Source organism: Etheostoma spectabile, unplaced genomic scaffold (genome assembly GCF_008692095.1).
Source record: "Etheostoma spectabile isolate EspeVRDwgs_2016 unplaced genomic scaffold, UIUC_Espe_1.0 scaffold00018607, whole genome shotgun sequence".
NCBI classification, from domain to species: domain Eukaryota; kingdom Metazoa; phylum Chordata; class Actinopteri; order Perciformes; family Percidae; genus Etheostoma; species Etheostoma spectabile.
The window spans coordinates 1-18090 of NW_022604346.1; the positions used below are offsets into that span (position 1 = coordinate 1).

An 18090-nucleotide genomic window follows, 5' to 3' on the forward strand; every position below is an offset into this window, starting at 1 on the left:
CAACTCTACACCCCCTTCCATGCACCTTTTAAAATTGTAGCAGCCAATTTATACCCTCAGATAAAACATATCATAATTAGGAATACCTTCTAAATGTTTTTGGTCTAGGTGACAATATGCTTCTAGAATTCCCCTATCGTGTGAGGAAGAGTGTGAGTTTATGGGCTGTAGCGTGTGAAAGCATTTACTTCTTTGCAAGCAGATTAGTTAGTGTGTTTTGCATTTTACTTCCCTTATCCGTGCAGACTGGCTCAGACTCTCCCCACCTACTCCGTTCCCCTCCTCCTTTCATCCCCCGTTGCTGGCTGTAGGTGTGATACCCAGCTGGGGACCCCTCGGTTGTCGTCTCCCTTCTGTATTTCGGGATGGGCATTGTCTGCCCAGTGACCTCTTCCTCCGCAGTTTGAAACATGTGTCTCGGTCCACTGCTGGCCCCTGCCCTCCACTTCGTCTTCTGCCTCTTCCTCTCGCTTTGCCTCTGCTTTCTTTGCCCCCCCCGGTTCAGCAACGTTGACACTGTCAAGTTATTTTTCTTCTGTTTCTCTTCTTGTCAGCCTGCTCCGCTGATTGTAGCAGTGGATGACGTACCCGATGCTGCTGTTATTGTCAATGTAGGTGGGGGAAGGCCGTGGCTGCTTGTAGAGAGAGAGCTTGCAGCGAGGTGGGGCTGTGTGGGATCTGGTCCGCTCCTGGTGCTTGCTTCTGGGGGAACACGGACGGTGTTTCTCCCTTCGGCCTGGGTGCTGGAGTGGGTAGGGTGTTGGTTTGAGCAGCTGATCGCCATCTTTAAGACTCGGATAGAGGGAAAATGCATTAGTGACAGTGGTCATTCTCCTCTCTGTGTTTCAACAGCATTATCTGTTCCCTCCTTAGTTACTAGTTTTTTCATCTGTTTTCTTTCCCTACAAGTGGCTTCTTCCATCCACTGACTAAAAACTTCCTTTTGTTTTTCTCTATTGAATAAATCCTGGTGCTTATTGTTAATGGTGGAGGTGTTTTACCCCCTCTCAATAATTTTTCTTCTTCTTCTAAATCTTGCTTGCACCTAACTTCCCTGTGCTCAAAGAGCCATTCTCAGGGAAGCCATGCTTAGTGGTCCAATAAGCCAAACAATCTAAGGTTTGTGGACCATATCGTTTCACCATCTCATCAACCCACGGGCCTGAAGGAACGTGTGATTTTGTGCCTTTATTGCCCATGTCTAAATATGAAATGAACAAGTATTTGAAGTACTTCTTTTTCGTATAATCGTCACTATACGGCCCAGTTTAGTCTCCGGTAAACTTTGCGAAAAAACCTGAAAACAGCTGTAACTTAATTTAAGCTACAATGACTGTTTATCTGTGATAGATTTTAGCTCGATGAAAATCCAGATAGGCAGCTACGATGACTGTTTATCTGTATGATTTCAAAATCTATCCTTCACCCCGTCCTACTCCCTTGTTTGATGAGATGATGTCAAATTAGTGGTTCATTCTGTTCAACAACCTGGTGTTTAACACCCACGAATAAAACCCTTTCTCTTGTTTTTGTAAAAACCTAAATTTCCCAAAACAAAGATAAACTTTCACCAAATAATCCCAGTGAAAACCTTGGTCAGTCTTTGTCTCACACGGTGTCTCGGTATCCAATTCAAATTGTTTAAAATTGAAATTCTAACTTACCCCCGCTGTTTGAAATTGCTTCCTTTTCGTTTGGATTTCAGAGTGGAATCAGCGAGCCCCTCCGCGGTTCTGACCCTCTGTCTCTCAAAGATGTTTTGGCGAGGTTTAGAGGCAGGTGATCCTCAGATCCCTGGGTGCTAGCTGTCATCAGTCACCAGCGGAGTCCCGATCTGATCCCTCCTTGAAATCCTGCCGACAACGCCAAGTTTGTTGTGGAAGTTTCTGTTCAGCGAGGGAGGAATTTGTAAAATGAAGAAGAGACCTTGTTGAAACAAAAATAAAGACAGGCTAGAGACTGGATTAAAAGTTTGATATTCGGTGAAAGAGTTTAATTATTTTCTCGAGAGAACAATCAAACAAAATGACGAGAATGGCAGTTCACAATGAAACAGAGTACAAGTGACACCACCATCTGGTAAATACAATCAGTAATACACTTCTTTATATGCAGTGCCCCCAGAGGAAAACCAACCCTTGTTTGGAAACCAGTTTAATCTCAAACATAACAATCAGTGGACCTCAGGCAGACAGTTGGAGCTCTTACGTATTTCTGAATCTGTCCCTCGTGTGTCCAAGTGTCTTGACCGTCATTCTATCTTAGTTAAAAAAGGACATCTTGTCTCTTGGATAGGCTCTGGTCTCGACCTGGGACCTGCTATGATAAACACCGTTCTAGGCAACTGTTTCTGTCAGGCTCCACGTCATCTATCCTTGGTGGGAAAATGCAAAGTCATAACATATCCAGTTGTCTCCTACAAAGAGATCACACTGAGGACAGATACAGGACCAAATACTCTGAGAGGCATTGAAGATATTATTATGAATAATTAATACGAAAATCATTGGTTACATGTAATTTTCCCATTACACATTACTACTAACACCATTAACAATAAGCTAGCCGTTAACGGTTTAGTGGTAATGTTAGTGACCGTGACCACCAGATGCTTAACTCTACTAGCGGTTAGCTAACATTACTACTAAGTCGGTGTTTGTGGTAATGTTACTGACCGTGAAAACGTTAGCTAGCTAACAAATACCACTAACACCATTAACGTTGAGCTATCTAAAGTTAATGGTGTTAGTGGTAATGTTAGCGACCGTGATAACGTTAGCTAGCTAACATTACCACTAACACCATTAACAATAAGCTAGCCGTTAACGGTGTTAGTGGTAATAATAGCAACCGTGATAACGTTAGCTAGCTAACATTACCACTAACACCATTAACAATAAGCTAGCCGTTAACAGTGTTAGTAGTAATGTTAGCGATCGTGATAACGTTAGCTAGCTAACATTACCACTAACACCATTAACAATAAGCTAGCCATTAACGGTGTTAGTAGTAATGTTAGCGATCGTGATAACGTTAGCTAGCTAACATTACCACTAACACCATTAACAATAAGCTTTCTTTGTATATAAATGTCAGCTGTTTCTATTGGCTTGTTTGCATTTTGTGTTTGCTGTGTGTGTGTTTTTATAAATAAATGTTTGCCTGGTCATTCCTTTACCTGTGTGAACATTGTTGTTAGTAAGACTACATGTTTACAGCTCACACTTCAATCACAAGACAAAAATAAAAAAAATAAAACAACTGGGTTGATATCAGCTAAAAAAATGACTTTATAAATATACAACACCTGCTGCAATGGCAAATGCTTAAAGTCAGTAAGTAGATTAATTAATTAATTATTATTGATTAGATTAAGGGGGGGGGGGGGGCTGGGGGACCACAGCACACTGGTTCCCACTTTTCTGCAGGTTTAAGCATTTTCTGCTTGTTTTCAATGTTTGAGTCAATCTTTTATTTTTTGAAATTGATCAAGATTTAGAAACCGAGATACTAGCTAGCCAACGTCGCAGGGGACCTGTGGTTTACCTGGGGTGAAGATCAGAGGTGAAGGTGGGGGTCGATGGCGGACATCAAGTGGTCCGAGTTGAATCGGAGTTTCACGCTTCGCAGGACCGCAGGCTGGATGACAGCTCCAGTATGTACGGTAAAACAATTAGTAATCATATATTCACTTCATTTAGGTAAAAAATTACAACTTTTGAAACGTGTTTTTCACTACAAACTGTAAAATTGAAATTTACATTAGCCAGCGGTCTGTGGCTCAGTTGGCATATCCCTCCGCGGTGACGCGTAACAGCGTTAATAACGCAGATTTAAAGTTATAATATAGTTAAGTAAGAGCTCAATGGTGTTTGGGTTGTATGCCGAAGTGTCTTATCTAAATTCCTGTTTTAATTAAATCCTCACTCATCTTTATGGAGGGGAGAAATCTTATGAAAAAGCTAAATACAAATATAATGAGGTTTAATTAATGGAATAGCCTACAGTTGGGCGATTTCACCCCATGCAATATAATGTCATGTTGCGGGGATTAATTATCGTTAACCATTACAACAATACACATTGATGACACTAACTAAACTTTAAATAGGACCTGAATACTGTGAAACACACTTTGGTTTCTCTTCCAAATCCTGTTTAAAAAAGTGTGTTTTACGGTGCGTCTGTGACCGACCACTGTTGTGTGTAGGTAGGTTGTATGGATAAAAGTTGCAGTCTCGCCAAAATGCAAGCTCGTTGGTGTGTTACTTGTATGCCGAATTTCTACACTAAACCCTTGATTTCATAACATCCTTATTTATGTTTGACGAGGTTATAATTATTCATGGAAAAAGTAAAACTAATGTAAATTGTGAGATTTTGTTAATGGAATATGGTTTGGCGATTTCCCGGCATGTAATAAAATAGCACGTTTCGTGGATTAGTTATCTTTAAACATTTCTACAATACACATTGAGGACACATAACTATGTATATATGTTGTTGTGATTAATGTTAATTTTTTTTGTTTTAATATTCTGCAGCAGACCGCAGCGACAGCGGCAACCCCCCTGCGCCGTACGGTCTTAGACTGACATCTGGTGGTGAGTGCTTGTAACTGCATTGGATTTCATTATTTCATTATCACCGTTGTAGAACAGTGATAATAAAAAAGTTTTAAAAGGTATAATGTAGTTAAAATAGCAGCTAATTTACTACACAATATAATATGTATGCATGATGTTAAACAAAAATTGGTAATAAGCAGTAACCCAACTAAAAATAGAAGCTGAAAAACGTCAGGGTCTCCAAGGCCTCTCTGATCACCAGACAGAAAACACCTGTGGATGATCAGGCACCCAGGAAACACAACAACATACAGGTCTCTTCCAAGAAAAAGCCAGAGTAGCATTAGAGAAAGTAACACCCCCTCCCATAAGAACAAACACAGCTTGGATGTTGTTCTTCACTACTTTGTCACAAGCAGTGGGTTACAAACACACATGAGAAAAACAACAAAGAGTCACACACAAGACAAAGCATCAGCAACAACTTTCTTGTGTCTAATGTCTAGATTAAACTCTTGGACTAGCAATGCCCAGCGCATCAGCCTCTGGTTATGGTTGTACATACGGTGCAGGAAAACCAGGGGGTTGTGGTCGGTGGCTACCACGACTGTATTGGTGCTGGGACCCACATACACTTCAAAATGTTGCATGGCAAGGAGCAAAGCCAAGGCATCCTTCTCAATAGTGGAATAATTAAGTTGATTGTGCTTAAACTCAACTGAGAAGTAGGAGACAGGATGGCTAATGTCGTTGGGCCCATCTCCGGCTCCAGCAGCATCGCTCCGGCTCCTTACTAAATATTATATTATACTAATACTGCTCTAAGGGCAACCTGCACAACTGGTTTATTTACATTTTAGCATATTATTTAAGCAGTTGCACATTTTGTTTTCCAATCTTGTATATATTTAAATACCTGTTCATATGTTTTCCTGTTGTTGTTGTTATTATTATTATTCCATGTGGATTGTACATATGTATATTTTTCCTGGCCGGACCATGGATGTTCATGGGCTAACTGCAACACTTTCTGACGGTACATAGTGGGAACAACAACTTGGTGCATGGTACCCCACTCCTCATCCAGTCCATCCCTTGCTAACGTAGCTCGGGCAACCCATTTTTGCATCAACATTTCATCATTCACACAAAAGGAATGTGCCTTCTCCCCCTATTTTCCCTTTGCAACTCCCACAAAACATTTAGTGAGACTAGCGTCACCTTTTTGTGCTTCACGCAAGGACTCACGTGACGCAGTCAGTAATGGAGGGATTACTATCGGCATAGTTGAGGGGTCCTGTTCAGGAGCTGAAGACTCTGGAGGACCGTGGAGGGCAGTTTCCCCTTCACTAAAGCTGGGGCCAGCAGGGAATCGGCCAGGTCGGCGTCTTCTTCCTGCTTACGAGCCTGGGATCGAGTGATGACGTTAACAGTAAACACGACAGGATGACTTTTCAACACTTCATCCATATGTTGTCTGGTATCTGGGATTTCCACCACTTCGGGACTAGGCAGTACTTTATTCCCAGCTATAGCATTACCCATTATAGACTCAACCCTGGATATAGGAAATGAGCAGCGTGCAGCAACATCAAAGACGCCCAAAATTAACTGGACACGCACACGATGAAGTGGTGCGGGTACGTATCCCATTTCTATGCCACGGACTATTATACTTGCTTTATAGGAGGTCTTATTGCTGAGAGGCAAAAGAAGTAAGAGGACGAAAGAGTATCTCTTAGTATCTTAACGTGCCGCTGATCTGCAACAAGTCCTGTCAATGACACAAATCCATCAAAAATGAAAGGCTTAAAACATTCCTCAGGTTCTTCAGCAGGCCTAGCCAGTGTCACAAGGCCAGAAGGACCCACTTTCTTGATCAAACCAACACCTTTAAGACCAGCTGGGAGGAGGCCTCAAGGAAGACCCAGGACTAGGTGGAGGGACGTCCAGCTGAGAGGAGGCCTCGGGGAAGACACAGTACTAAGTGGAGGGATGTCCAGCTGGGAGGACGCCTCGGGGAAGACACGGTACTAAGTGGAGGGACGTCCAGCTGGGAGGAGGCCTCGGGGGAGACCAGACCCGGGCCTCGACGGACCAGACCCGGGCGGCAGAAGCTGGCTCTGGGGACGTGGAACGTCACCTCTCTGTGGGGGAAGGAGCCGGAACTTGTGCGGGAGGTGAAGCGCTACCAGTTAGATCTGGTGGGGCTTACCTCTACGCACAGTCTCGGTTCTGGAACCTTACTCCTGGATAGGGGTTGGACTCTGTACTACTCCGGAGTTGCACAGGGTGTGAGGCGCCGGGCGGGTCTGGGGATACTCACAAGGATCTTGGAAGAGACGTCCAGCTGGGAGGAGGCCTCGGGGGAGACCCACGACTAGGTGGAGGGACGTCCAGCTGGGAGGAGGCCTCGGGGGAGACCCACGACTAGGTGGAGGGACGTCCAGCTGGGAGGAGGCCTCGGGGGAGACCCACGACTAGGTGGAGGGACGTCCAGCTGGGAGGAGGCCTCGGGGGAGACCCACGACTAGGTGGAGGGATGTCCAGCTGGGAGGAGGCCTCGGGGGAGACCCACGACTAGGTGGAGGGACGTCCAGCTGGGAGGAGGCCTCGGGGAAGACCCATGACTTGGTGGAGCAACTCCTAGTCCAGACCAGTTGGAAATAAGGCTGAGGATTGTCAATCACAATGTTAGGGAGGTCCCTTTGAGTTGCTGGATGCGGCACTGGAATTGAGGCCATCTTGGAAATGGAGGGAGCAAAAGCCGATTGGCCAGGAACAGTTGAAGGAACGGTAGAAGAGGGGAGGAAGGGGTGAAGGATGTATGTGCACCGGGGTTTTGTGAAGCCTGCAGACACATGGATGAAAAGGCAGAGATCGCCTGAGACATGACTGACAGAGGGAGCAGGCACATGGGGGACACAACCCAATCCCCGCCAGGGGAGCTGGTGATGCGTGCCGTGGCTGTCGAGGCCCTGTGACGTCAGGCGGGACGCCGGGGAATGGGGTAAGGACAGACCAGTTGTAAAGATGAAGGCTTACAATCAGTGGGTATGGTGTCCAAGTCTATCAGAAGCCCTTTCCAGTGATGGCTGAGCGTTACTGTGCACCCTCCAACTGAGCTTAAAGACGTAAGCAACCTAACTAAATGGTTAGTTAATATTAACATAGGTACAGGCTAATTACTGTTAAGGGAGGAACTGCTGGGGTCGGGTGCTCTGTCATAGGGGTGGCGGCAAAGGTCAGGGCCTCGACGGACCAGACCCGGGCGGCAGAAGCTGGCTCTGGGGACGTGGAACGTCACCTCTCTGTGGGGAAGGAGCCGGAACTTGTGCGGGAGGTGGAGCGCTACCAGTTAGATCTGGTGGGGCTTACCTCTACGCACAGTCTCGGTTCTGAAACCTTACTCCTGGATAGGGGTTGGACTCTGTACTACTCCGGAGTTGCCCAGGGTGTGAGCCGCTGGGCGGGTGTGGGGATACTCACAAGCCTCCGGCTGAGCACTGCTGCGTTGGAGTTTACCCCGGTGGACGAGAGGGTCGCCTCCCTATGCCTGCGGGTGATGGGGGGGGGGGGGGGGGGGGAACTCTGACTGTTGTTTGTGTGTATGCAGCAAACAAGAGTTCGGAGTACTCTGCCTTCTTGGAGACCTTGAATGGAGTCCTGTATGGGGCTCCAGTAGGGGACTCCGTAGTTCTGCCGGGGGACTTCAACGCACACATGGGCAATGATGGAGATACTTGGAGAGGCGTGATTGGGAGGAACGGCCTCCCTGATCTGAACCAGAATGGTTGTCTGTTGTTGGACTTCTGTGCTAGTCATGGATTGTGCATCACAAACACCATGTTCGAACATAGGGAGGCTCATAAGTGTACGTGGTACCAGAGCACCCTAGGCCAAAGGTCAATGATCGATGTTATTATCGTTTCATCTGATCTGAGGCCGTATGTTTTGGACACTCGGGTGAAGAGAGGGGCAGAGCTGTCAATTGATCACCATCTGGTGGTGAGTTGGGTCAGGGGATGGGGGAGGACTCTGGACAGACCTGGTAAGCCCAAACGCGTAGTGTGGGTAAATTGGTAAAGTCTGGAGGAGGCCCCTGTCCGACGGACTTTCAACTCACACCTCCGGCGGAGCTTTTCGTGCATCCCTGTGGAGGCTGGGGGCATTGAACCTGAGTAGACAATGTTCAAAGTTTCCATTGCTGAAGCTGTGGCGGGGAGTTGTGGTCTAAGGGTCTTAGGTGCCTCAAGGGGCGGCAACCCACAAACACCCTGGTGGACACAGATGGTCAGGGAAGCTGTCCGACTGATGGAGTCTTTCCAGGATATGTTATCCCGGAGGACTCCATGGGCAGTTGCAAGGTACTGACAGAGAGGAGCTGGTGATGCGTGCTGTGGCTGTCAAGGCCCTGTGACGACAGGCGTGACGCCGGGGAATGGGGGTAAGGACAGACCAGTTGTAAAGATGAAGGCTTACGATCAGTGGGTATGACGTCTAAGTCTATGAGAAGCCCTTTCCAGTGATGGCTGAGCGTTACTGTGCACCTCCAACTGAGCTTAAAGACGTAAGCAACCTAACTAAATGGCTAGTTAATATTAACATAGGTACAGGCTAATTACTGTTAAGGAAGGAACCGCTGGGGTCGGGTGCGCTGTCATAGGGGTGGCGGTGAAGGTCAGGGGCCTCGACGGACCAGACCCGGGCGGCAGAAGCTGGCTCTGGGGACGTGGAACGTCACCTCTCTGTGGGGGAAGGAGCCGGAACTTGTGCAGGAGGTGGAGCGCTACCAGTTAGATCTGGTGGGGCTTACCTCTACGCACAGTCTCGGTTCTGAAACCTTACTCCTGGATAGGGGTTGGACTCTGTCCTACTCCGGAGTTGCCCAGGGTGTGAGCCGCTGGGCGGGTGTGGGGATACTCACAAGCCCCCGGCTGAGCACCGCTGCGTTGGAGTTTACCCCGGTGGACGAGAGGGTCGCCTCCCTATGCCTGCGGGTGATGGGAGGGGGGGGGGGGGAACTCTGACTGTTGTTTGTGTGTATGCAGCAAACAAGAGTTCGGAGTACTCTGCCTTCTTGGAGACCTTGAATGGAGTCCTGTATGGGGCTCCAGTAGGGGCCTCCATAGTTCTGCTGGGGGACTTCAACGCACATGTGGGCAATGATGGAGATACTTGGAGAGGCGTGATTGGGAGGAACAGCCTCCCTGATCTGAACCAGAGTGGTTGTCTGTTGTTGGACTTCTGTGCTAGTCATGGATCGTCCATAACAAACACCCTGTTCATACATAGGGATGCTCATAAGTGTACTTAGTACCAGAGCAACCTAGGCCAAAGGTCAATGATCGATGTTATAATTGTTTCATCTGATCTGAAGCCATATGTTTTGGACACTCGGGTGAAGAGAGGGGCAGAGCTGTCAACTGATCACCGTTTGGTGGTGAGTTGGGTCAGGGGATGGGAGAGGACTCTGGACAGACCTGGTAAGCCCAAACACGTAGTGCGGGCAAATTGGTAAAGTCTGGAGGAGGCCCCTGTCCGACGGACTTTCAACTCACACCCGCGGCAGAGAATTTGTGCACCCCTGTGGAGGCTGAGGGCATTGAACCTGAGTGGACAATGTTCAAAGTTTCCATTGCTGAAGCTGCGGCGGGGAGCTGTGGTCTTAGGGTCTTAGGTGCCTCAAGGGGCGGCAACCCACAAACACCCTGGTGGACACCAGTGGTCAGGGAAGCCTTTTGACTGAAGGAGTCTTTCCGAGATATGTTATCCCGGGGGACTCCGGAGGCAGTTGCAAGTTATAGACGGGCCCGAAGGGCTGCAGCCTCTGCCGTGACAGAGGCAAAACAGCGGGTGTGGGAGAAGTTTGGAGAAGACATGGAGAAAAACTTTTGGTCGGCACCAAGGTGCTTCTGGAAAACCATTCGCCACCTTAGGAGGGGATGCGGGGACTCATCCAAGCTGTATACAGTAACGATGAAACGTTGTTGACCTCAACTGGGGAGGTAATAGAGCGGTGGAAGGAGCACTTTGAAAAACTCCTAAATCCAGCTGACACGTCCTCTGTGGTGGAGGCAGAGCTGGAGGATGATGGGGGATTGTCATCAATTTCCCTGGTGGAGGACGCTGAGGTAGTAAAACAACTCCACAGCATCAAAGCACCAGGGATTGATGAGATCTGTCCAGAAATGCTGAAAGCTCTGGGTGTGGAGGGGCTGTCTTGGTTGACACGCCTCTTCAACATTGCGTGGAAGTCTGGAACAGTGCCTAAGGAGTGGCCTCTCCCTTATTGAAGAGGTTTCCCTCATCCATAAAGGGGGACAAGAGGGTGTCTGCCAATTACAGGGGTATCACACTTCTCAGCCTCCCTTGTACAGTCTACTCCAAGGTCCTGGAGAGGATGGTTCGGCCGATAGTTGGATGGAACAATGCGGATTCCGCCCTGGTCGTGGAACAACGGATCAGATCTTTACTCTCGCAAGGATCCTGGAGGGAGCCTGGGAGTATGCCCAACCAGTCTACATGTGTTTTGTGGATCTGGAGAAGGCGTATGACCGGGTCCCCTAGGAGAAACTGTGGGAGGTGCTGCGGGAGTATGGGGTGAGGGGGTCCCTTCTCAGGGCCATCCAATCTCTGTATGACCAAAGCGAGAGCTGTGTCCAGGAACTCGGCAGTAAGTCAGACTTGTTCCAGGTGAGGGTTGGCCTCTGCCAAGGCTGCGCTTTGTCACCAATCCTGTTTGTAGTATTTATGGACAGGATGTCAAGGCGTAGTTGGGGCGGGGAGGGGTTGCAGTTTGGTGGGCTCAGGATCTCATTGCTGCTTTTTGCATATCATGTGGTCCTGATGGCATCATCGGTCTGTGACCTTCAGCACTCACTGGATTGGTTTGCAGCCGAGTGTGAAGCGGCTGGGATGAGGATCAGCGCCTCTAAATCTGAGGCCAAGGTTCTCAGCAGGAAACCGATGAAGTGCTTTCTTCAGGTAGGGAGTGAGTCCTTACCCCAAGTGAAGGCGTTTAAGGACCTCGGTGTCTTCGCGAGTGAGAGGACCATGGAGCGTAAGATTGGTCGGAGAATCGAACCAGCCGGTGTGGTATTACATTCTGTTTATTGCACTGTTGTGACGAAAAGGGAGCTGAGCTAGAAGGCAAAGCTCTCGATCTACCGGGCAATTTTTGTTCCTACCTTCACCTATGGTCATGAAGGCTGGGCCATGACCGAAAGAACGAGATCCAGGGTACAAGCGGCTGAAATGGGTTTCCTCAGGAGGGTGGCTGGCATCTCCCTTAGAGATAGGGTGAGAAACTCAGTCATCCGAGAGGAGCTTGGAGTAGAGCTGCTGCTCCTTCACGTCGAAAGGAGCCAGTTGAGGTAGTCCTGGCATCTGGTAAGGATGCCTCCTGGGCGCCTCCCTAGGGAGGTGTTCCAGGCACATCCAGCTGGGAGGAGGCCTTGGGGAAGACTCAGGACTAGATGGAGAGATTATATCTCCAACCTGGCCTGGGAACGCCTCGGGATCCCCCAGTCGGAGCTGGTTGATGTGGCTCAGGAAAGGGAAGTTTGGGGTCCCCTACCTAGAATATTAAACTGCCAATCTAGAATGTTAGGACAAAGTTCTCGAATGTTAAGCTGTATTTCTAGAATGTTAGGTTTAAGTTTTAGAAAGTTAAGCTGCCATTCTAGAATGTTAAGTTCCAATTCCAGAACAATAGGTTGAAGTTTTAGAATTCTTTTAAGTTGCGGTCCTAAAATGTTGCTTACAGTTCTAAAAGGTTACATTGTAGTTCTAGAATGGTAAGTTGCAGTTCTAGAATGTTAAGCTGCCATTCTAGAATGTTAAATTGCAATTCAAGAACAATAGGTTGAAGTTTTAAACATTTTATAAGTTGTGGTCCTAAACTGTTACTTACAGTTCTAAAAAGTTACATTTTAGTTCTAGAACGGTAAGCTGCAGTTTATAATGTAAAGTGGCAATTCTAGAATGTTAAACTGCAGTTCTGAAATGTTAAGTTGCAGTTATAGAACAATAGGATGTAGTTTTAGAATTTTAAGAGTTATGGTCCTAAAATGTTACTTATAGTTCTGCAATGATATTTTGTTGTTGTAGGATGTTAGGTTTCAGTCCTACAAAGTTAATATGCAGTTGTAGAATATTAGGTTTAAGTTCAAGAATGTTAAGCTGCAGTTCTGGAACAATAGGTTGTAGTTTTAGAATTTTAAGAGTTGTAGTACTAAAATGTTACTTACAGTTCTACAATGTTATTTTGTAGTTCTCGAATGTTAGGTTTAATTTCTAGAATGTTAAGCGGTCGATCTAGAATGTTAGGTTCTAGAAAGTTAACTTTCAGTTCTGGAATGTTAAGTCTCAGTTCTGGAACAACAACAGGCATTGTCACCAGACTTTAGTATGATCTGAGGAACAGGATGTCAGCACATGCCATGATCGTAGAATGCAGGCACATTTTAGTCTGGTAAATAACAGGTATTTTTACACTGGGATGGAAGTGCTAATTTTGCAATCGACAGCTGATCTTCCCCAATACAGCCACCTGATACTATGCAGAACTCACGGATTCCCACTCTCTAAAACACAACCGCCCAACGTGGGGCTCGAACCCACGACCTGAGATTAAGAGTCTCATGCTCTACCGACTGAGCTAGCCAGGCACTTCTTAAGATTTGAGTTGCGGTTCTAAAATGTTACTTAAAATTTCTGAAATGTAACAGTTCCAGAATATTACTTGGCAGTTCTAGAATGTTAAGCTGCAGTTCCAGAAAGTTAGGTTAAAGTTCTAGAATGTCACTTGGCAATTCTAGAATGTTAGGCTGAAGTTCTAGAATGTTAAGGTGCCATTCTTGAATGTTAGCTCTAAGTTCTAGAATGTTAAGCTGCAGTTCTAGAATGTTGGATGTAAGTTCTAGAATGTTAGGCTGCAGTTCTAGAAAGTTAAGCTTCCATTCTAAAATGATAAGTTACAATTCAAGAACAATAGGTTGAAGTTTTAGAACTTTTATAATGTTAGGTTTAAGTTCTCGAATGTCAGTATGCAGTTCTAGAATGTTAGGTTGAAGTTCAAGAATGTTAATTCTTACACTTCTAAAAGGTTACATTGTAGTTCTAGAATGGTAAAATGCCGTTTTCTGCAATTCAAGAACAATAGGTTGAAGTTTTAAACATTTTATAAGTTGTGGTCCTAAAATGTTACTTACAGTTCTAAAAAGTTACATTTTAGTTCTAGAATGGTAAGCTGAAGTTTTATAATGTAAAGTGGCAATTCTAGAATGTTAAACTGCAGTTCTGAAATGTTAAGTTACAGTTATAGAACAATAGGATGTAGTTTTAGAATTTTAAGAGTTATGGTCCTAAAATGTTACTTATAGTTCTACAATGATATTTTGTTGTTGTAGGATGTTAGGTTTCAGTCCTACAAAGTTAATATGCAGTTGTAGAATATTAGGTTTAAGTTCAAGAATGTTAAGCTGCAGTTCTGGAACAATAGGTTGTAGTTTTAGAATTTTAAGAGTTATAGTACTAAAATGTTACTTACAGTTCTACAATGTTATTTTGTAGTTCTCGAATGTTAGGTTTAATTTCTAGAATGTTAAGCGGTCGATCTAGAATGTTAGGTTCTAGAAAGTTAACTTTCAGTTCTGGAATGTTAAGTCTCAGTTCTGGAACAACAACAGGCATTGTCACCAGACTTTAGTATGATCTGAGGAACAGGATGTCAGCACATGCCATGATCGTAGAATGCAGGCACATTTTAGTCTGGTAAATAACAGGTATTTTTACACTGGGATGGAAGTGCTAATTTTGCAATCGACAGCTGATCTTCCCCAATACAGCCACCTGATACTATGCAGAACTCACGGATTCCCACTCTCTAAAACACAACCGCCCAACGTGGGGCTCGAACCCACGACCCTGAGATTAAGAGTCTCATGCTCTACCGACTGAGCTAGCCAGGCACTTCTTAAGATTTGAGTTGCGGTTCTAAAATGTTACTTAAAATTTCTGAAATGTAACAGTTCCAGAATATTACTTGGCAGTTCTAGAATGTTAAGCTGCAGTTCCAGAAAGTTAGGTTAAAGTTCTAGAATGTCACTTGGCAATTCTAGAATGTTAGGCTGAAGTTCTAGAATGTTAAGGTGCCATTCTTGAATGTTAGCTCTAAGTTCTAGAATGTTAAGCTGCAGTTCTAGAATGTTGGATGTAAGTTCTAGAATGTTAGGCTGCAGTTCTAGAAAGTTAAGCTTCCATTCTAAAATGATAAGTTACAATTCAAGAACAATAGGTTGAAGTTTTAGAACTTTTATAATGTTAGGTTTAAGTTCTCGAATGTCAGTATGCAGTTCTAGAATGTTAGGTTGAAGTTCAAGAATGTTAATTCTTACACTTCTAAAAGGTTACATTGTAGTTCTAGAATGGTAAAATGCCGTTTTCTGCAATTCAAGAACAATAGGTTGAAGTTTTAAACATTTTATAAGTTGTGGTCCTAAAATGTTACTTACAGTTCTAAAAAGTTACATTTTAGTTCTAGAATGGTAAGCTGAAGTTTTATAATGTAAAGTGGCAATTCTAGAATGTTAAACTGCAGTTCTGAAATGTTAAGTTACAGTTATAGAACAATAGGATGTAGTTTTAGAATTTTAAGAGTTATGGTCCTAAAATGTTACTTATAGTTCTACAATGATATTTTGTTGTTGTAGGATGTTAGGTTTCAGTCCTACAAAGTTAATATGCAGTTGTAGAATATTAGGTTTAAGTTCAAGAATGTTAAGCTGCAGTTCTGGAACAATAGGTTGTAGTTTTAGAATTTTAAGAGTTATAGTACTAAAATGTTACTTACAGTTCTACAATGTTATTTTGTAGTTCTCGAATGTTAGGTTTAATTTCTAGAATGTTAAGCGGTCGATCTAGAATGTTAGGTTCTAGAAAGTTAACTTTCAGTTCTGGAATGTTAAGTCTCAGTTCTGGAACAACAACAGGCATTGTCACCAGACTTTAGTATGATCTGAGGAACAGGATGTCAGCACATGCCATGATCGTAGAATGCAGGCACATTTTAGTCTGGTAAATAACAGGTATTTTTACACTGGGATGGAAGTGCTAATTTTGCAATCGACAGCTGATCTTCCCCAATACAGCCACCTCATACTATGCAGAACTCACGGATTCCCACTCTCTAAAACACAACCGCCCAACGTGGGGCTCGAACCCACGACCCTGAGATTAAGAGTCTCATGCTCTACCGACTGAGCTAGCCAGGCACGTCTTAAGATTTAGTTGCGGTTCTAAAATGTTACCTAAAATTTCTGAAATGTAACAGTTCCAGAATATTACTTGGCAGTTCTAGAATGTTAAGCTGCAGTTCCAGAATGTTAGGTTAAAGTTCTAGAATGTCACTTGGCAATTCTAGAATGTTAGGCTGAAGTTCTAGAATGTTAAGGTGCCATTCTTGAATGTTAGCTCTAAGTTCTAGAACGGTAAGCTGCAGTTTTATAATGTAAAGTGGAAATTCTAGAATGTTAAACTGCAGTTCTGAAATGTTAAGTTGCAGTTATAGAACAATAGGATGTAGTTTTAGAATTTTAAGAGTTATGGTCCTAAAATGTTACTTATAGTTCTGCAATGATATTTTGTTGTTGTAGGATGTTAGGTTTCAGTCCTACAAAGTTAATATGCAGTTGTAGAATATTAGGTTTAAGTTCAAGAATGTTAAGCTGCAGTTCTGGAACAATAGGTTGTAGTTTTAGAATTTTAAGAGTTATAGTACTAAAATGTTACTTACAGTTCTACAATGTTATTTTGTAGTTCTCGAATGTTAGGTTTAATTTCTAGAATGTTAAGCGGTCGATCTAGAATGTTAGGTTCTAGAAAGTTAACTTTCAGTTCTGGAATGTTAAGTCTCAGTTCTGGAACAACAACAGGCATTGTCACCAGACTTTAGTATGATCTGAGGAACAGGATGTCAGCACATGCCATGATCGTAGAATGCAGGCACATTTTAGTCTGGTAAATAACAGGTATTTTTACACTGGGATGGAAGTGCTAATTTTGCAATCGACAGCTGATCTTCCCCAATACAGCCACCTGATACTATGCAGAATTCACGGATTCCCACTCTCTAAAACACAACTGCCCAACGTGGGGCTCGAACCCACGACCCTGAGATTAAGAGTCTCATGCTCTACCGACCGAGCTAGCCAGGCACTTCTTAAGATTTAGTTGCGGTTCTAAAATGTTACTTAAAATTTCTGAAATGTAACAGTTCCATAATATTACTTGGCAGTTCTAGAATGTTAAGCTGCAGTTCCAGAAAGTTAGGTTAAAGTTCTAGAATGTCACTTGGCAATTCTAGAATGTTAGGCTGAAGTTCTAGAATGTTAAGGTGCCATTCTTGAATGTTAGCTCTAAGTTCTAGAATGTTAATCTGCAGTTCTAGAATGTCACTTGGCAATTCTAGAATGTTAGGCTGAAGTTCTAGAATGTTAAGCTGCAGCTCTAGAATGTTAAGGTGCCATTCTTGAATGTTAAGCTGCAGTTCTAGAATGTTAAGCTGCAGTTCTAGAATGTTAAGTTTAAGTCCTAGAATGTTAAGCTGCTTAACTAGAAAGTTAAGCTTCCATTCTAAAATGATGAGTTACAATTCAAGAACAATAGGTTGAAGTTTTAGAACTTTTATAATGTTAGGTTTAAGTTCTCGAATGTCAGTATGCAGTTCTTGAATGTTAGGTTGAAGTTCAAGAATGTTAATTCATTACACTTCTAAAGGTTACATTGTAGTTCTAGAATGGTAAAATGCCGTTTTAGAACGTTAAGCTACCATTCTAGAATGTTAAGTTGCAATTCAAGAACAATAGGTTGAAGTTTTAAACATTTTATAAGTTGTGGTTCTAAAACGTTACTTACAGTTCTAAAAAGTTACATTTTAGTTCTAGAATGGTAAGATGTCATTTTACAAAGTCAAGCTGCCTTTCTAGAACGTTAAGTTGCAATTCAAGAACAATAGTTTGACATTTTACAAATTTTATAAGTTGTGGTCCTAAAATGTTACTTACAAATCTAAAAGGTTACAATGTAGTTTTACAGTGGTAAGCTGCAGTTTTATAATGTAAAGTGGCAATTCTAGAATGTTAAACTGCAGTTCTGGAATGTTAAGTTGCAGTTATAGAACAATAGGATGTAGTTTTAGAATTTTAAGAGTTATGGTCCTAAAATGTTACTTATAGTTCTGCAATGATATTTTGTTGTTGTAGAATGTTAGGTTTCAGTCCTACAAAGTTAATATGCAGTTGTAGAATATTAGGTTTAAGTTCAAGAATGTTAAGCTGCAGTTCTAGAACAATAGGTTGTAGTTTTAGAATTTTAAGAGTTGTAGTACTAAAATGTTACTTACAGTTCTACAATGTTATTTTGTAGTTCTCGAATGTTAGGTTTAATTTCTAGAATGTTAAGCGGTCGATCTAGAATGTTAGGTTCTAGAAAGTTAACTTTCAGTTCTGGAATGTTAAGT

General features: G+C 43.7%; 4 non-coding genes across 4 annotated transcripts; all 4 read right to left on the reverse strand.

Moving 5' to 3' along the window:
- Positions 1-13168: 13168 nt before the first annotated feature.
- trnak-cuu (transfer RNA lysine (anticodon CUU)) lies at positions 13169-13240 on the reverse strand. The gene has a single exon. It is a non-coding gene; the product is annotated as a tRNA-Lys (tRNA).
- A 1229-nt stretch (positions 13241-14469) lies between these two features.
- trnak-cuu (transfer RNA lysine (anticodon CUU)) lies at positions 14470-14542 on the reverse strand. The gene has a single exon. It is a non-coding gene; the product is annotated as a tRNA-Lys (tRNA).
- Positions 14543-15771: 1229 nt separating this feature from the next.
- Positions 15772-15844, reverse strand: trnak-cuu (transfer RNA lysine (anticodon CUU)). Its single transcript has one exon. It is a non-coding gene; the product is annotated as a tRNA-Lys (tRNA).
- An 869-nt stretch (positions 15845-16713) lies between these two features.
- Positions 16714-16786, reverse strand: trnak-cuu (transfer RNA lysine (anticodon CUU)). The gene has a single exon. It is a non-coding gene; the product is annotated as a tRNA-Lys (tRNA).
- Positions 16787-18090: the final 1304 nt, after the last annotated feature.